Below are 19,183 nucleotides of genomic sequence, written 5' to 3' on the forward strand. Positions count from 1 at the left end.
GTGCATGGCGTCAAGGTGTCAGTTTAGTGGCAGTAAGCCGAACCTGTGCCCTGCAAGTGGGGGTTAGGATTGTGGATACTCTCCTTGTGTCTATATTTCTATCTCTGACCAAGGAGTTTATTCCCACACCCATTGGTAACCCTTTGGGGTTTTTCCTGAGAGCAACATCATTTTGGGTGCTCCACATGTTAAATCACTACATCTCGCTTCATTGTCTGCTCTATTCCATCTGAGCATTCCTGACACTAGGGAGACACCCAATTCCTGAGCCTTTGGGCTTCCCCGTTCATTTTGTGTTTATTAGTTATTCCATCACCTCCTGTGTATGTTGTGTTATACTGTCTGTGAGTTCGTTTTCCCTCGCATCCCTCTCTGTTCATACACAGGTATACTCCTGTTAGCACTGGTGTGCGTAACACTGCTGTATCTGTTGTGTTTTTTTCTGCCAATGGCTGGTGTCAGACTTACAGTCTATGTTATTTAGAGATGAGCGGGCTCAGTTCCCTGAGAACCGAACCCCCCCGAACTTCACTAGCTGAGCCTGGATCCGAGTCAGGCTCGGGTTTTCCTGCCTGACTCGGAAACCAGAACGAGGCAAAAAAGTCATCATCCCGATGTCGGATTCTCCCTGGGTGTGGACTCCATATAAAGAGCCGTGCGTCGCCACCATTTTCTCCAGTCCAGTCCAGTCCAGTGGTACTGCCTTATATGTCCAGTGGTACTGCCATATAACTCCAGTGATACTGGCGTATATGTCCAGTAGTACTGCCGTAAAACTCCAGTGGTACTGGCGTATATGTCCAGTCCAGTGATACTGCCGTATATGTCCAGTGATACTGTCGAATATGTCCAGCGGTACTGCCATAAAAATCCAGTGATACTGCTGTATTTAATTCCAGTGATACTGCCATATATGTCAAGTGGTACTGCCGTATAAATCCAGTGGTACTGGCGTATAAATCCAGTCCAGTGATACTGCCATATATGTCCAGCGGTACTGCCATATAAATCCAGCAATACTGCCATATATGTCCAGAGGTGCTGCAATATAATTCCAGTGATAATGCCGTATATGTCCAGTGGTACTGCCATATATGTTTAGTGGTACTGTGGTAATTATCCAGTGGTACTGGCGTATAAATCCAGTCCAGTATATGTCCAGCAGTACTGCCATATAAATCCATCGATACTGCCGTATAAGTCCAATGGTACTGGTATATAATTCCAGTGATACTGACGTATATGTCCAGTGGAACTGCCGTAATTCAGTGGTACTGGCATATAAATCCAGTCCAGTGATACTGCCACATATGTCCAGTGGTACTGCCATATAAATCCAGTGATCCTGAGGTAGATGTCCAGTAGTACTGCCGTATAAATCCAGTGGTACTGCCATAAAAATCCAGTCCAGTGATACTGCGGTATAAGTCCAGTGGTACTACCGTAAAATTCCAGTGATACTGCCATATAATTCCAGTGATACTGCTGAATATGTCCTGTGGTACTGGTGTATAAGTCCAGTGATACTGCCATGTAAATCCAGTACATTGGTACTGCTGTATAAATCCAGTAGTTCTATCATATAATTCCAGTGATAGTGTCGTATAATTCCAGTGATACTGCCATATAATTCCAATGGTAGTGATAATGCACTATAAATCCAGTCCAGTGGTACTGCCGTATAATTCCACTGATACTGCTATATATGTTCAGTTGTACTGCCATATAATTCCAATGATACTGCAATATATGTACAGTGGTACTGCCGTATAAACCCAGTGGTACTGGTGTACAAATCCAGTCCAGTGATACTTCCATAAATGTCCAGTATTACTGCCATATAATTTCAGTGATACTGCCGTATATGTCTAGTGGTACTGCTGTATAAATCCAGTGGTACTGACATATAATCCATCCAGTTATACTTCAATATATGTCCTGTGGTACTGCCATATAAATCCAGCAATACTGCCGTATAAATCCAGTGGTAATGTCATATAATTCCAGTGATACTGCTGTATATGTCCAGTGATACTGCCGTATAAATCCAGTGGTACTGGCATAAAAATCCAGTCCAATGATACTGTTATATATGTCCAGTGGTACTGCCATATAAATCCAGTGATACTGCCGTATATGTCGAGTGGTACTGCCATATAATTCCAGTGGTACTGGCATATAAATCCAGTGATACTGATGTATAAATACAGTACAGTGGTTCTGCCATATAAATCCAGTGGTACTGCCATATAACTCCAGTGGAACTGCCGTATAATTCCTGTGATACTGCTGTATAATTGTAGTAGTACTGGCGTATAAGTCTAGTGATAATGCCGTATTAATACAGTCCAGTGGTACTGCTATATAAATCCAGTGGTACTGCTGTATAATTCCAGTGCTACTGCCATATAATTCCAGTGGTACTGGCATATAAATCCAGTGATACTGCCGTATAAATCCAGCCCAGTGGCACTGCTGCATAAATCCAGTCCAGTGATTCTGCCATATATGTCCAGCGGTACTGCCATATAATTCCAGTGATACTGCTGTATATGTTCAGTGGTACTGCCATAAATATCCAGTGGTACTGGCATATAATTCCAATCCAGTGATACTGCTGTATATGTCTAGTGGTACTGCCAATTAATTCCAGTGATACTGCTGTATATGTCCAGTGATACTGCCGTACAAATCCAGTGGTACTGGCATAAAAATCCAGTCCACTGATACTGTTGTATATGTCCAGTGGTACTGCCATATAATTCCAGTGATACTGCCGTATATGTCCAGTGGTACTGCCATATAATTCCAGTGGTACTGGCATATAAATCCAGTGATACTGATGTATAAATACCGTCCAGTGGTTCTGCCGTATAAATCCAGTGGTACTGTTGTATAAATCCAGTGGTACTGACATATAATTCCAGAGATACTGCCGTATTAATACAGTCCAGTGGTACTGCTGTAATAATCCAGTGGTACTACTGTATAATTCCAGTGCTACTGCCATATAATTCCAGTGGTACTGGCATATAACTCCAGTGATACTGCCGTATAAATCCAGTCCAGTGGTACTGCTGTTTACATCCAGTCCAGTGATTCTGCTGTATATGTTCAGTGGTACTGCCATAAAAATCCAGTGGTACTGGCGTATAATTCCAATCCAGTGATACTGCTGTATATGTCCAGTAGTACTGCCATATAAATCCAGTGGTACTGGCATATAAATCCAGTCCAGTGATACTGCCATATATATCCAGTGGAACTGCCATATAATTCCAGTGATACTGCCATATATGTCCAGTGGTACTGCTGTATAAATCCAGTGGTACTGCCATATAATTCCAGTGATACTGCTGTATAATTCCAGTGGTACTGCCATATAATTCCAGTGGTACTACCGTAAAATTCCAGTGATACTGCCATATAATTCCAGTGATACTGCTGAATATGTCCTGTGGTACTGGTGTATAAGTCCAGTGATACTGCCATGTAAATCCAGTACATTGGTACTGCTGTATAAATCCAGTAGTTCTATCATATAATTCCAGTGATAGTGTCGTATAATTCCAGTGATACTGCCATATAATTCCAATGGTAGTGATAATGCAGTATAAATCCAGTCCAGTGGTACTGCCGTATAATTCCACTGATACTGCTATATATGTTCAGTTGTACTGCCATATAATTCCAATGATACTGCAATATATGTACAGTGGTACTGCCGTATAAACCCAGTGGTACTGGTGTACAAATCCAGTCCAGTGATACTTCCATAAATGTCCAGTATTACTGCCATATAATTTCAGTGATACTGCCGTATATGTCTAGTGGTACTGCTGTATAAATCCAGTGGTACTGACATATAATCCATCCAGTTATACTTCAATATATGTCCTGTGGTACTGCCATATAAATCCAGCAATACTGCCATATAAGTCCAGTGGTAATGTCATATAATTCCAGTGATACTGCTGTATATGTCCAGTGATACTGCCGTATAAATCCAGTGGTACTGGCATAAAAATCCAGTCCAATGATACTGTTATATATGTCCAGTGGTACTGCCATATAAATCCAGGGATACTGCCGTATATGTCGAGTGGTACTGCCATATAATTCCAGTGGTACTGGCATATAAATCCAGTGATACTGATGTATAAATACAGTACAGTGGTTCTGCCATATAAATCCAGTGGTACTGCCATATAACTCCAGTGGAACTGCCGTATAATTCCTGTGATACTGCTGTATAATTGTAGTAGTACTGGCGTATAAGTCTAGTGATAATGCCGTATTAATACAGTCCAGTGGTACTGCTATATAAATCCAGTGGTACTGCTGTATAATTCCAGTGCTACTGCCATATAATTCCAGTGGTACTGGCATATAAATCCAGTGATACTGCCGTATAAATCCAGCCCAGTGGTACTGCTGCATAAATCCAGTCCAGTGATTCTGCCATATATGTCCAGCGGTACTGCCATATAATTCCAGTGATACTGCTGTATATGTTCAGTGGTACTGCCATAAATATCCAGTGGTACTGGCATATAATTCCAATCCAGTGATACTGCTGTATATGTCTAGTGGTACTGCCAATTAATTCCAGTGATACTGCTGTATATGTCCAGTGATACTGCCGTACAAATCCAGTGGTACTGGCATAAAAATCCAGTCCACTGATACTGTTGTATATGTCCAGTGGTACTGCCATATAAATCCAGTGATACTGCCGTATATGTCCAGTGGTACTGCCATATAATTCCAGTGGTACTGGCATATAAATCCAGTGATACTGATGTATAAATACCGTCCAGTGGTTCTGCCGTATAAGTCCAGTGGTACTGTTGTATAAATCCAGTGGTACTGACATATAATTCCAGAGATACTGCCGTATTAATACAGTCCAGTGGTACTGCTGTAATAATCCAGTGGTACTACTGTATAATTCCAGTGCTACTGCCATATAATTCCAGTGGTACTGGCGTATAACTCCAGTGATACTGCCGTATAAATCCAGTCCAGTGGTACTGCTGTTTACATCCAGTCCAGTGATTCTGCTGTATATGTTCAGTGGTACTGCCATAAAAATCCAGTGGTACTGGCGTATAATTCCAATCGAGTGATACTGCTGTATATGTCCAGTAGTACTGCCATATAAATCCAGTGGTACTGGCATATAAATCCAGTCCAGTGATACTGCCATATATATCCAGTGGAACTGCCATATAATTCCAGTGATACTGCCATATATGTCCAGTGGTACTGCTGTATAAATCCAGTGGTACTGCCATATAATTCCAGTGATACTGCTGTATAATTCCAGTGGTACTGCCATATAATTCCAGTGGTACTGGCGTATAAATCCAGTGATACTGCCGTATAAATCCAGTCCAGTGGTACTGCTGTATAAATCCAGTCCAGTGATTCTGCTGTATGTGTCCAGCGGTACTGCCATATAATTCCAGTGATACTGCCGTATATGTTCAGTGGTACTGCCATAAAAATCCAGTGGTACTGGCATATAATTCCAATCCAGTGATACTGCTGTATATGTCTAGTGGTACTGCCAATTAATTCCAGTGATACTGCTGTATATGTCCAGTGGTACTGCCATATAATTCCAGTGGTACTGGCATATAAATCCAGTGATACTGATGTATAAATACAGTCCAGTGGTTTTGCCGTATAAGTCCAGTGGTACTGTTGTATAAATCCAGTGGTACTGGCATAAAAATCCAGTCCATTTATACTGCTGTATATGTCCAGTGGTACTGCCATATAATTCCAGTGATACTGATGTATAAATACAGTCCAGTGGTTCTGCCATATAAGTCCAGTGGTACTGTTGTACAAATCCAGTGGTTCTGGCATAAAAATGCAGTCCACTGATACTGCTGTATATGTCCAGTGGTACTGCCATATAATTCCAGTGATACTGCCCTATATGTCCAGTGGTACTGCCAATTAATTCCAGTGGTACTTGCATATAAATCCAGTGATACTGATGTATAAATACAGTCCAGTGGTTCTGCCGTATAAATCCAGTGGTACTGTTGTATAAATCCAGTGGTACTGCCGTATAATTCCAGTGATACTGCTGTATAATTCCAGTGGTACTGGCGTATAAATCCAGTGATACTGCCATATAAATCCAGTCCAGTGGTACTGCTGTTTACATCCAGTCCAGTGATTCTGTCATTTATGTCCAGCGGTACTGCCATATAATTCCAGTGATACTGATGTATATGTTCAGTGGTACTGCCATAAAAATCCAGTGGTACTGACATATAATTCCAATCCAGTGATACTGCTGTATATGTCGAGTGATACTGCCAATTAATTCCAGTGATACTGCTGTATATGTCCAGTGATACTGTCGTACAAATCCAGTGGTACTGGAATAAAAATCCAGTCCACTGATACTGTTGTATATGTCCAGTGGTACTGCCATATAATTCCAGTGGTACTGTCATATAAATCCAGTGATACTGATGTATAAATACAGTCCAGTGGTTCTGCCGTATAAATCCAGTGGTACTGTTGTTTAAATTGAGTGGTACTGCAGTATAATTCCAGAGATACTGCTGTAGTATTCCAGTGGTACTGGCGTATAAGTCCAGTGATACTGCCGTAGTAATACAGTCCAGTGGTACTGCTGTATAATTACAGTGCTACTGACATTTAATTCCAGTGGTACTGGCGTATAACTCCAGTGATACTGCCGTATAAATCCAATCCAGTGGTACTGCTGTTTACATCCAGTCCAGTGATTCTGCCGTATATGTCCAGCGGTACTGCCATATAATACCAGTGATACTGCTGTATATGTTCAGTGGTACTGCCATAAAAATCCAGTGGTACTGGCATATAATTCCAATCCAGTGATACTGCTGTATATGTCTAGTGGTACTGCCAATTAATTACAGTGATACTGCTGTATATGTCCATTAGTACTGCCATATAAATCCAGTGGTACTGGCATATAAATCCAGTCCAGTGATACTGCCATATATATCCAGGGGAACTGCCATATAATTCCAGTGATACTGCCATATATGTCCAGTGGTACTGCTGTATAAATCCAGTGGTACTGCCGTATAATTCCAGTGATACTGCCGTATAATTCCAGAGGTACAGTTTTATAAATCCAGTGATCCTGCCATATAAATCCAGTCCAGTGGTACTGCCATATAAGTCCAGTGATAATGCCGTATATGTCCTGTGATACTGCCATATATGTCCAGCGGTACTGCCATATAAATACAGTGGTACTGGCGTATATGTCCAGTCCAGTGATACTGCCGCATATGTCCAGTGATACTGCCATATATGTCCAGTGATACTGCCATATATGTCCAGCGGTACTGCCGTATAAATCCAGTGATGCTGCTGTTTATGTCCAGTGGTACTGCCATATAATTCCAGTGATAATGCCATTTATGTCCAGTGGAAGTGACAAATAAATCCAGTCCAGTGATACTGCTGTATAAGTCCAGTGGTACTGCCGTATAAATCCAGCGATACTGCCGTATATGTCCAGTGGTACTGACATAAAATTCCAATGATACTGCCGTATATGTCAAGTGGTACTGCCATATAAATCCATTGGTACTAGCGTATAAATCCAGTCCAGTGATACTGCCGTATAATTCCAGTGGTACTGCCGTATAATTCCAGTGGTACTGGCATATACATCCAGTGATACTGACGTACAAATACAGTCCAGTGGTTCAGAGGTATAAATCCAGTTTTATTAATGTAAAATTCCAGTGATACTGCCGTATAATTCCAGTGACACTGCCGAATATGTCCTGTGGTACTGGTGTTTAAGTCCAGTGATACTGCCATATAAATCCAGTCCAGTGGTACTGCTGTATAAATCCAGTCCAGTGATTCTGCTGTTTATGTCCAGCGGTACTGCCATATAATTCCAGTGATACTGCCGTATATTTCAGTGGTACTGCCATAAAAATCCAGTAGTACTGGCATATAATTCCAATCCAGTGATACTGCTGTATATGTCTAGTGGAACTGCCAATTTATTACAGTGATACTGTTGTATATGTCCAGTGATACTGCCGTACAAATCCAGTGGTACTGGCATAAAAATCCAGTCCACTGATACTGCTGTATATGTCCAGTGGTACTGCCATATAATTCCAGTGATACTGCCCTATATGTCCAGTGGTACTGCCATATAATTCCAGTGGTACTGGCATATAAATCCAGTGATACTGATGTATAAATACAGTCCAGTGGTTCTGCCGTATAAGTCCAGTAGTACTGTTGTTTAAATCAAGTGGTACTGCCATATAATTCCAGAGATACTGCTGTATAATTCCAGTGGTACTAGTGTATAAATCCATTGATACTGCAGTATAAATCCAGTCCAGTGGTACTGCTGTTTAAATCCAGTCCAGTGATTCTGCGGTATATGTCCAGCGGTACTACCATATAATTCCAGTGATACTGCCGTATATGTTCAGTGGTACTGCCATAAAAATCCAGTGGTACTGGCGTATAATTCCAATCCAGTGATACTGCTGTATATGTCCAGTGGTACTGCCAATTAATTCCAGTGATACTGCTGTATATGTCCAATAGTACTGCCATATAAATCCAGTGGTACTGGCATATAAATCCAGTCCAGTGATACTGCCATATATATCCAGTGGAACTGCCGTATAATTCCAATGATACTGCCATATATGTCCAGTGGTACTGCTGTATAAATCCAGTGGTACTGCCGTATAATTCCAGTGATACTGCCGTATAATTCCAGAGGTACAGGCATATAAGTCCAGTGATCCTGCCGTATAAATCCAGTCCAGTGGTACTGCCATATAAGTCCAGTGATAATGCCGTATATGTCCTGTGATACTGCCGTATATGTCCAGCGGTACTGCCATATAAATCCAGTGGTAATGGCGTATATGTCCAGTCCAGTGATACTGCCATATATGTCCAGCGGTACTGCCATATATTTCCAGTGATACTGCCGTATAAATCCAGTGATGCTGCTGTATATGTCCAGTGGTACTGCCATATAATTCCAGTGATAATGCCGTTTATGTCCAGTGGAAGTGACATATAAATCCAGTCCAGTGATACTGCTGTATAAATCCAGTGGTACTGCCGTATAAATCCAGCGATACTGCCATATATGTCCAGTGGTACTGACATAAAATTCCAATGATACTGCCGTATATGTCCAGTGGTACTGCCATATAAATCCATTGGTACTGGCGTATAAATCCAGTCCAGTGATACTGCTGTATATATGTCCAATGACACTGCCATGTAATTCCAGTGATACTGCCGTATATGCCCAGTGGTACTGCCGTATAATTCCAGTGATACTGGCATATAAATCCAGTGATACTGACGTACAAATACAGTCCAGTGGTTCTGCTGTATAAATCCAGTTTTACTGGCGTAAAATTCCAGTGATACTGCCGTATAATTCCAGTGACACTGCCCAATATGTCCTGTGGTACTGGTGTTTAAGTCCAGTGATACTGCCATATAAATCCAGTCCATTGGTACTGCTGTATAAATCCAGTGGTACTTTCATATAATTTTAGTTATAGTTCCGTATAATTCCAGTGATACTGCCATATAATTCCAATGGTACTGGCGTATAAGTCCAGTGAAATTAACGTATAAATCCAGTCCAGTGGTACTACCGTATAATTCCAGTGGTACTGGCGTATAAATCCAGTGAAACTGACGTATAAATACAGTCCAGTGGTTCTGCCATATAAATTCAGTGGTACTGACGTATAATTCCAGCGATACTGCTGTATAATTCCAGTGGTACTGGCGTATAAATCCAGTGATCCTGCTGTATAAATCTAGTCAGTTGTACTGCTGTATAATTCCAGTGATAATGCCGTATATATCCAGTGGTACTGCTGTATAAATCCAGTGGTACTGGCATATAAATCCAGTCCAGTGATACTGCTGCATATGTCCAGTTGTACTACCGTATAAATCCAGTGGTACTGGCGTAAAAATCCAGTCCACTGATACTGTCATACATGTTCAGTGGTACTGCCATATAATTCCAGTAATACTGCCGTATATGTCCAGTGATACTGCCGTATAAATCCAGTGGTACTGGCATATAATTCCAGTGATAATGACGTATAAATACAGTCCAGTGATTCTGACGTATAAGTCCAGTGGAACTGCCGTAAAATTCCAGTTATACTGCTGTATAATTCCCGTGATACTGCTGTATTATTCCAGTGGTACTGGCACATAGGTCCAGTGATACTGCCGTATAAATTTAGTCCAGTGGTATATAGGTCCAGTGATACTGCCGTATATGTTCAGTGGTACTGCCATAAAAATCCAGTGGTACTGGCGTATAATTCCAATCCAGTGATACTGCTGTATATGTTCACTGGTACTGCCAATTAATTCCAGTGATACTGCTGTATATGTCCAATAGTACTGCCATATAAATCCAGTGGTACTGGCATATAAATCCAGTCCAGTGATACTGCCATATATATCCAGTGGAACTGCCGTATAATTCCAGTGATACTGCCATATATGTCCAGTGGTACTGCTGTATAAATCCAGTGGTACTGCCGTATAATACCAGTGATACTGCCGTATTATTCCAGAGGTACAGGCGTATAAGTCCAGTGATCCTGCCGTATAAATCCAGTCCAGTGGTACTGCCATATAAGTCCAGTGATAATGCCGTATATGTCCTGTGATACTGCCGTATATGTCCAGCGGTACTGCCATATAAATCCAGTGGTACTGGCGTATATGTCCAGTCCAGTGATACTGCCATATATGTCCAGCGGTACTGCCATTTATGTCCAGCGGTACTGCCGTATAAATCCAGTTATGCTGCTGTATATGTCCAGTGGTACTGCCATATAATTCCAGTGATCATGCCGTTTATGTCCAGTCGAAGTGACATATAAATCCAGTCCAGTGATACTGCTGTATAAATCCAGTGGTACTGCCGTATAAATCCAGCGATACTGCCATATATGTCCAGTGGTACTGACATAAAATTCCAATGATACTGCCGTATATGTCCAGTGGTACTGCCATATAAATCCATTGGTCCTGGCGTATAAATCCAGTCCAGTGATACTGCTGTATATATGTCCAGTGACACTGCCATGTAATTCCACTGATACTGCCGTATATGCCCAGTGGTACTGCCGTATAATTCCAGTGGTACTGGCATTTAAATCCAGTGATACTGACGTACAAATACAGTCCAGTGGTTCTGCTGTATAAATCCAGTTTTACTGGCGTAAAATTCCAGTGATACTGCCGTATAATTCCAGTGACACTGCCGAATATGTCCTGTGGTACTGGTGTTTAAGTCCAGTGATACTGCCATATAAATCCAGTCCAGTGGTACTGCTGTATAAATCCAGTGGTACTTTCATATAATTTTAGTTAAAGTTCTGTATAATTCCAGTGATAATGCCATATAATTCCAATGGTACTGGCGTATAAGTCCAGTGAAACTGACATATAAATCCAGTCCAGTGGTACTATCGTATAATTCCAGTGGTACTGGCGTATAAGTCCAGTGAAACTGACGTATAAATACAGTCCAGTGGTTCTGCCGTATAAGTTCAGTGGTTCTGACATAAAATTCCAGTGATACTGATATATAATTCCAATGGTACTGGCGTATATGTCCAGTCCAGTGATACTGCCGCATATGTCCAGTGAAACTGCCATATATGTCCAGCGGTACTGCCATATATGTCCAGCGGTACTGCCGTATAAATCCAGTGATGCTGCTGTATATGTCCAGTGGTACTGCCATATAATTCCAGTGATAATGCCATTTATGTCCAGTGGAAGTGACAAATAAATCCAGTCCAGTGATACTGCTGTATAAGTCCAGTGGTACTGCTGTATAAATCCAGCGATACTGCCGTATATGTCCAGTGGTACTGACATAAAATTCCAATGATACCTCCGTATATGTCAAGTGGTACTGCCATATAAATCCATTGGTACTAGCGTATAAATCCAGTCCAGTGATACTGCCGTATAATTCCAGTGGCGCTGCCGTATAATTCCAGTGGTACTGGCATATAAATCCAGTGATACTGACGTACAAATACAGTCCAGTGGTTCTGAGGTATAAATCCAGTTTTATTGGTGTAAAATTCCAGTGATACTGCCGTATAATTCCAGTGACACTGCCGAATATGTCCTGTGGTACTGGTGTTTAAATCCAGTGATACTGCCATATAAATCCAGTCGAATGGTACTGCTGTATAAATCCAGTCCAGTGATTCTGCTGTTTATGTCCAGTGGTACTGCCATATAATTCCAGTGATACTGCTGTATATTTCAGTGGTACTGCCATAAAAATCCAGTGGTACTGGCATATAATTCCAATCCAGTAATACTGCTGTATATGTCTAGTGGAACTGTCAATTAATTACAGTGATATTGTTGTATATGTCCAGTGATACTGCCGTACAAATCCAGTGGTACTGGCATAAAAATCCAGTTCACTGATACTGCTGTATATGTCCAGTGGTACAGCCATATAATTCCAGTGATACTGCCCTATATGTCCAGTGGTACTGCCATATAATTCCAGTGGTACTGGCATATAAATCCAGTGATACTGATGTATAAATACAGTCCAGTGGTTCTGCCGTATAAGTCCAGTGGTACTGTTCTATAAATCCAGTGGTACTGCCATATAATTCCAGAGATACTGCTGTATAATTCCAGTGGTACTGGTGTACAAATACATTGATACTGCAGTATAAATCCAGTCCAGTGGTACTGCTGGTTACATCCAGTCCAGTGATTCTGCAGTATATGTCCAGCGGTACTGCCATATAATTCCAGTGATACTGCCGTATATGTTCAGTGGTACTGCCATAAAAATCCAGTGGTACTGGCGTATAATTCCAATCCAGTGATACTGCTGTATATGTCCAGTGGTACTGCCAATTAATTCCAGTGATACTGCTGTATATGTCCAATAGTACTGCCATATAAATCCAGTGGTACTGGCATATAAATCCAGTCCAGTGATACTGCCATATATATCCAGTGGAACTGCCGTATAATTCCAGTGATACTGCCATATATGTCCAGTGGTACTGCTCTATAAATCCAGTGGTACTGCCGTATAATACCAGTGATACTGCCGTATAATTCCAGAGGTACAGGCGTATAAGTCCAGTGATCCTGCCGTATAAATCCAGTCCAGTGGTACTGCCATATAAGTATAGTGATAATGCCGTATATGTCCTGTGATACTGCCGTATATGTCCAGCGGTACTGCCATATAAATCCAGTGGTACTGGCGTATATGTCCAGTCCAGTGATACTGCCATATATGTCCAGCGGTATTGCCATAGATTTCCAGCGGTACTGCCGTATAAATCCAGGGATGCTGCTGTATATGTCCAGTGGTACTGCCATATAATTCCAGTGATAATGCCGTTTATGTCCAGTGGAAGTGACATATAAATCCAGTCCAGTGATACTGCTGTATAAATCCAGTGGTACTGCCATATAAATCCAGCGATACTGCCATGTATGTCCAGTGGTACTGACATAAAGTTCCAATGATACTGCCATATATGTCTAGTGGTACTTTCATATAAATCCATTGGTACTGGCGTATAAATCCAGTCCAGTGATACTGCTGTATATATGTCCAGTGACACTGCCATGTAATTCCAGTGATACTGCCGTATATGCCCAGTGGTACTGCCGTATAATTCCAGTGGTACTGGCATATAAATCCAGTGATACTGACATACAAATACAGTCCAGTGGTTCTGCTGTATAAATCCAGTTTTACTGGCGTAAAATTCCAGTGATACTGCCGTATAATTCCAGTGACACTGCCCAATATGTCCTGTGGTACTGGTGTTTAAGTCCAGTGATACTGCCATATAAATCCAGTCCATTGGTACTGCTGTATAAATCCAGTGGTACTTTCATATAATTTTAGTTATAGTTCCGTATAATTCCAGTGATACTGCCATATAATTCCAATGGTACTGGCGTATAAATCCAGTGAATTTGACGTATAAATCCAGTCCAGTGGTACTACCATATAATTCCAGTGGTACTGGCGTATAAGTCTAGTGAAACTGACGTATAAATACAGTCCAGTGGTTCTGCCGTATAACTTCAGTGGTACTGACGTATAATTCCAGCGATATTGCTGTATAATTCCAGTGGTACTGGCATACAAATCCAGTGATCCTGCTGTATAAATCTAGTCAGTGGTACTGCTGTATAATTCCAGTGATAATGCTGTATATATCCAGTGGTACTGCTGTATAAATCCAGTGGTACTGGCGTATAAATCCAGTCCAGTGATACTGCTGCATATGTCCAGTTGTACTACCGTATAAATCCCGTGGTACTGGCATAAAAATCAGTCCACTGATACTGTCGTACATGTTCAGTGGTACTGCCATATAATTCCAGTAATACTGCCGTATATGTCCAGTAATACTGCCGTATAAATCCAGTGGTACTGGCATATAATTCCAGTGATAATGACGTATAAATACAGTCCAGTGATTCTGACGTATAAGTCCAGTGGTACTGCCGTAAAATTCCAGTTATACTGCTGTATAATTCCCGTGATACTGCTGTATTATTCCAGTGGCACTGGCATATAGGTCCAGTGATACTGCCGTATAAATTTAGTCCAGTGGTATATAGGTCCAGTGATACTGCCGTATATGTTCAGTGGTACTGCCATAAAAATCCAGTAGTACTGGTGTATAATTCCAATCCAGTGATACTGCTGTATATGTCCAGTGGTACTGCCAATTAATTCCAGTGATACTGCTGTATATGTCCAATAGTACTGCCATATAAATCCAGTGGTACTGGCATATAAATCCAGTCCAGTGATACTGCCATATATATCCAGTGGAACTGCCGTATAATTCCAGTGATACTGCCATATATGTCCAGTGGTACTGCTGTATAAATCCAGTGGTACTGCCGTATAATACCAGTGATACTGCCGTATAATTCCAGAGGTACAGGCGTATAAGTCCAGTGATCCTGCCGTATAAATCCAGTCCAGTGGTACTGCCATATAAGTCCAGTGATAATGCCGTATATGTCCTGTGAAACTGCCGTATTTGTCCAGCGGTACTTCCATATAAATCCAGTGGTACTGGCGTATATGTCCAGTGATACTGCCGCATATGTCCAGTGATACTGCCATATATGTCCAGCGGTACTGCCATATATGTCCAGCGGTACTGCCGTATAAATCCAGTGATGCTGCTGTATATGTCCAGTGGTACTGCCATATAATTCCAGTGATAATGCCGTTTATGTCTAGTGGAAGTGACATAAAAATCCAGTCCAGTGATACTGCTGTATAAATAAAGTGGTACTGCCGTATAAATCCAGCGATACTGCCATATATGTCCATTGGTACTGACATAAAATTCCAATGATACTGCCGTATATGTCCAATGGTACTGCCATATAAATCCATTGGTACTGGCGTATAAATCCAGTCCAGTGATATTGCAGTATATATGTCCAGTGACACTGCCATGTAATTCCAGTGATACTGCCGTATATGCCCAGTGGTACTGCCGTATAATTCCAGTGGTACTGGCATATAAATCCAGTGATACTGACGTACAAATACAGTCCAGTGGTTTTGCTGTATAAATCCAGTTTTACTGGCGTAAAATTACAGTGATACTGCCGTATAATTCCAGTGACACTGCTGAATATGTCCTGTGGTACTGGTGTTTAAGTCCAGGGATACTGCCATATAAATCCAGTCCAGTGGTACTGCTGTATAAATCCAGTGGTACTTTCATATAATTTTAGTTATAGTTCTGTATAATTCCAGTGATACTGCCATATAATTCCAATGGTACTGGCGTATAAGTCCAGTGAAACTGACATATAAATCCAGTCCAGTGGTACTACTGTATAATTCCAGTGGTACTGGCGTATAAGTCCAGTGAAACTGACGTATAAATACAGTCCAGTGGTTCTGCCGTATAAATTCAGTGGTACTGACGTATAATTCCAGTGATACTGCTGTATAATTCCAGTGGTACTGGCGTATATGTCCAGTCCAGTGATACTGCCGCATCTGTCCAGTGATACTGCCATATATGTCCAGCGGTACTGCCATATATGTCCAGCGCTACTGCTGTATAAATCCAGTGATGCTGCTGTATATGTCCAGTGGTACTGCCATATAATTCCAGTGATAATGCCGTTTATGTCCAGTGGAAGTGACATATAAATCCAGTCCAGTGATACTGCTGTATAAGTCCAGTGGTACTGCCGTATAAATCCAGCGATACTGCCATATATGTCCATTGGTACTGACATAAATTTCCAATGATACTGCCGTATATGTCCAGTGGTACTGCCATATAAATCCATTAGTACTGGCGTATAAATCCAGTCCAGTGATACTGCTGTATATATGTCCAGTGACACTGCCATGTAATTCCAGTGATACTGCCGTATATGCCCAGTGGTACTGCCGTATAATTCCAGTGGTACTGGCATATAAATCCAGTGATACTGACGTACAAATACAGTCAGTGGTTCTGCTGTATAAATCCAGTTTTACTGGCGTAAAATTCCAGTGATACTGCCGTATAATTCCAGTGACACTGCCGAATATGTCCTGTGGTACTGGTGTTTAAGTCCAGTGATACTGCCATATAAATCCAGTCCAGTGGTACTGCTGTATAAATCCAGTGGTACTTTCATATAATTCCAATGGTACTGGCGTATAAGTCCAGTGAAACTGACGTATAAATCTAGTCCAGTTGTACTACCGTATAATTCCAGTGGTACTGGCGTATAAGTCCAGTGAAACTGACGTATAAATACAGTCTAGTGGTTCTGCCGTATAAGTTCAGTGGTACTGACGTGTAATTCCAGTGATACTTCTGTATAATTCCAGTGATACTGTCGTATAAGTCCAGTGATCCTGCTGTATAAATCTAGTCCAGTGGTACTGCTGTATAATTCCAGTGATAATGCCGTATATATCCAGTGGTACTGCTGTATAAATCCAGTGGTACTGGCGTATAAATCCAGTCCTGTGATACTGCTGTATATTTCCAGCGGTACTGCCATATAAATCCAGCGATACCACCGTATATGTCCAGTGGTACTGCCATATAATTCCAGTGATACTGCTGCATATGTCCAGTTGTACTACCGTATAAATCCAGTGGTACTGGCATAAAAATCCAGTCCACTGATACTGTCGTACATGTTTAGTGGTACTGCCATATAATTCCAGTAATACTGCCGTGTATGTCCAGTGATACTGCCGTATAAATCCAGTGGTACTGGCATATAAGTCCAGTGATAATGACGTATAAATACAGTCCAGTGATTCTGACGTATAAGTCCAGTGGTACTGCCGTAAAATTCCAGTTATACTGCTGTATAATTCCCGTGATACTGCTGTATTATTCCAGTGGTACTGGCATATAGGTCCAGTGATACTGCCGTATAAATTTAGTCCAGTGGTACTGCCATATAAGTCCTGTTGTACTGCCGTATAACTCCAGTGATACTACCGTATAATTCCAGTGATACTGCCGTGCAATGCCATTGGTACTGGCATATAAATCCTGTGATACTGCCGTATAAACCAAGTCTAGTGGTACTTCTGAATATGTCCAGCGGTACTGCCGTATAAATCCAGCGATACTGCCACATATGTCTAGTGGTACTGCCATATATTTCCAGTGATACTGCCGTATATGTTCAGTGGTACTGCCAAATAATTCCCGTGATACTGCTGTATATAGACAGAGAGGGAGGTTGCAAATCCCACCCCTAAATTTCCCTTCAGCACACTAAAAATTACCTGTAACCATACCTGAACCTATCTGGTAATAGAAATTCAGATAATTAGTCACACATGTTTGCAAACACATGTTAAGCTGCTGAGCCACTTTACGGCTTCTCCGATATCAGCAGTCCTAACACTACATAATAGCAGTGCCCACATAGGGCCATGTAATTTGTCACAGTAGGCCTCATGATAAAGGCTATTACTAAAACACATCCAGACAGAGAGCTAACTTACCCAGGATCTCCCATTGGCACTACAAGGAACAGCATGCCTTCCAAATACTGCTCCCATTCAATGCCTCTTGCACACAAGCAGACAAACAATGGTAGTTGCTCGGTCATTCCTGAAGATAATTATGTATCAGGTGATGGAAAGGGGGAGGGGTCACAGACAAACAGACAGAGAGGGGGGGTTGCAAATCCCACCCCAAAATTTCCCTTCAGCATACTAAAAATTACCTGTAACCATACCTGAACCTATCTGGTAATAGAAATTCAGAAAATTAGTCACACATGTTTGCAAACACATGTTAAGATGCTGAGCCACTTCAAGGTTTCTCCGATATCAGCATATATATGTATATGTCCAGTGGTATTGCCGTATAAATCCAGTGATATTGCCGTATATGTCCAGTCGTACTGCTGTATAAATCCAGTGGTACTGGCGTATAGGTCCAGTGATACTGCCGTATAAATCCAGTCCAGTGGTACTGCCATATAAGTCCTGTGGTACTGCCGTATAACTCCAATGATTCTGCTGTATAATTCTAGTGATACTGCCGTACAATGCCAGTGGTACTGCCGTATAAGTCCAGTGATACTGCCGTATAAATCAAGTCCAGTGGTACTGCCGTATAAGTCCAGTGGTACTGCCGTATAATTCTAGTGATTCTGCCGTATAATTCAAGAAGTACTAACATATTAGTCCAGTGATACTGCCATATAAATCCAATCCAGTGGTACTGCCATATAAGTCTAGTGATACTGCTGTATATGTCCAGTGGTACTGCCATATAAATCCAGTGGTACTGGAATATAAATCAAGTCCAGTGATACTGCTGTATATGTCCAGTGGTACTGTCATATAATTCCAGTGATACTTCCGTATATGTCCAGTGGTACTGCCATTTAAATCCAGTGGTACTGGCGTATAAATCCAGTCCAGCAATACTGCCGTATATATCCAGTGGTACTGCCATATAATTCCAGTGATACTGCAGTTTATGTCCAGTGGTACTGCTGCATAAATCCAGTGGTACTGGTGTATAAATACAGTTCACTGATACTGCCGTATATGTCCAGCGGTACTGCCATA

Source organism: Pseudophryne corroboree, chromosome 2 (assembly GCF_028390025.1).
Source record: "Pseudophryne corroboree isolate aPseCor3 chromosome 2, aPseCor3.hap2, whole genome shotgun sequence".
In the NCBI taxonomy this organism is placed as follows: Eukaryota; Metazoa; Chordata; class Amphibia; order Anura; family Myobatrachidae; genus Pseudophryne; species Pseudophryne corroboree.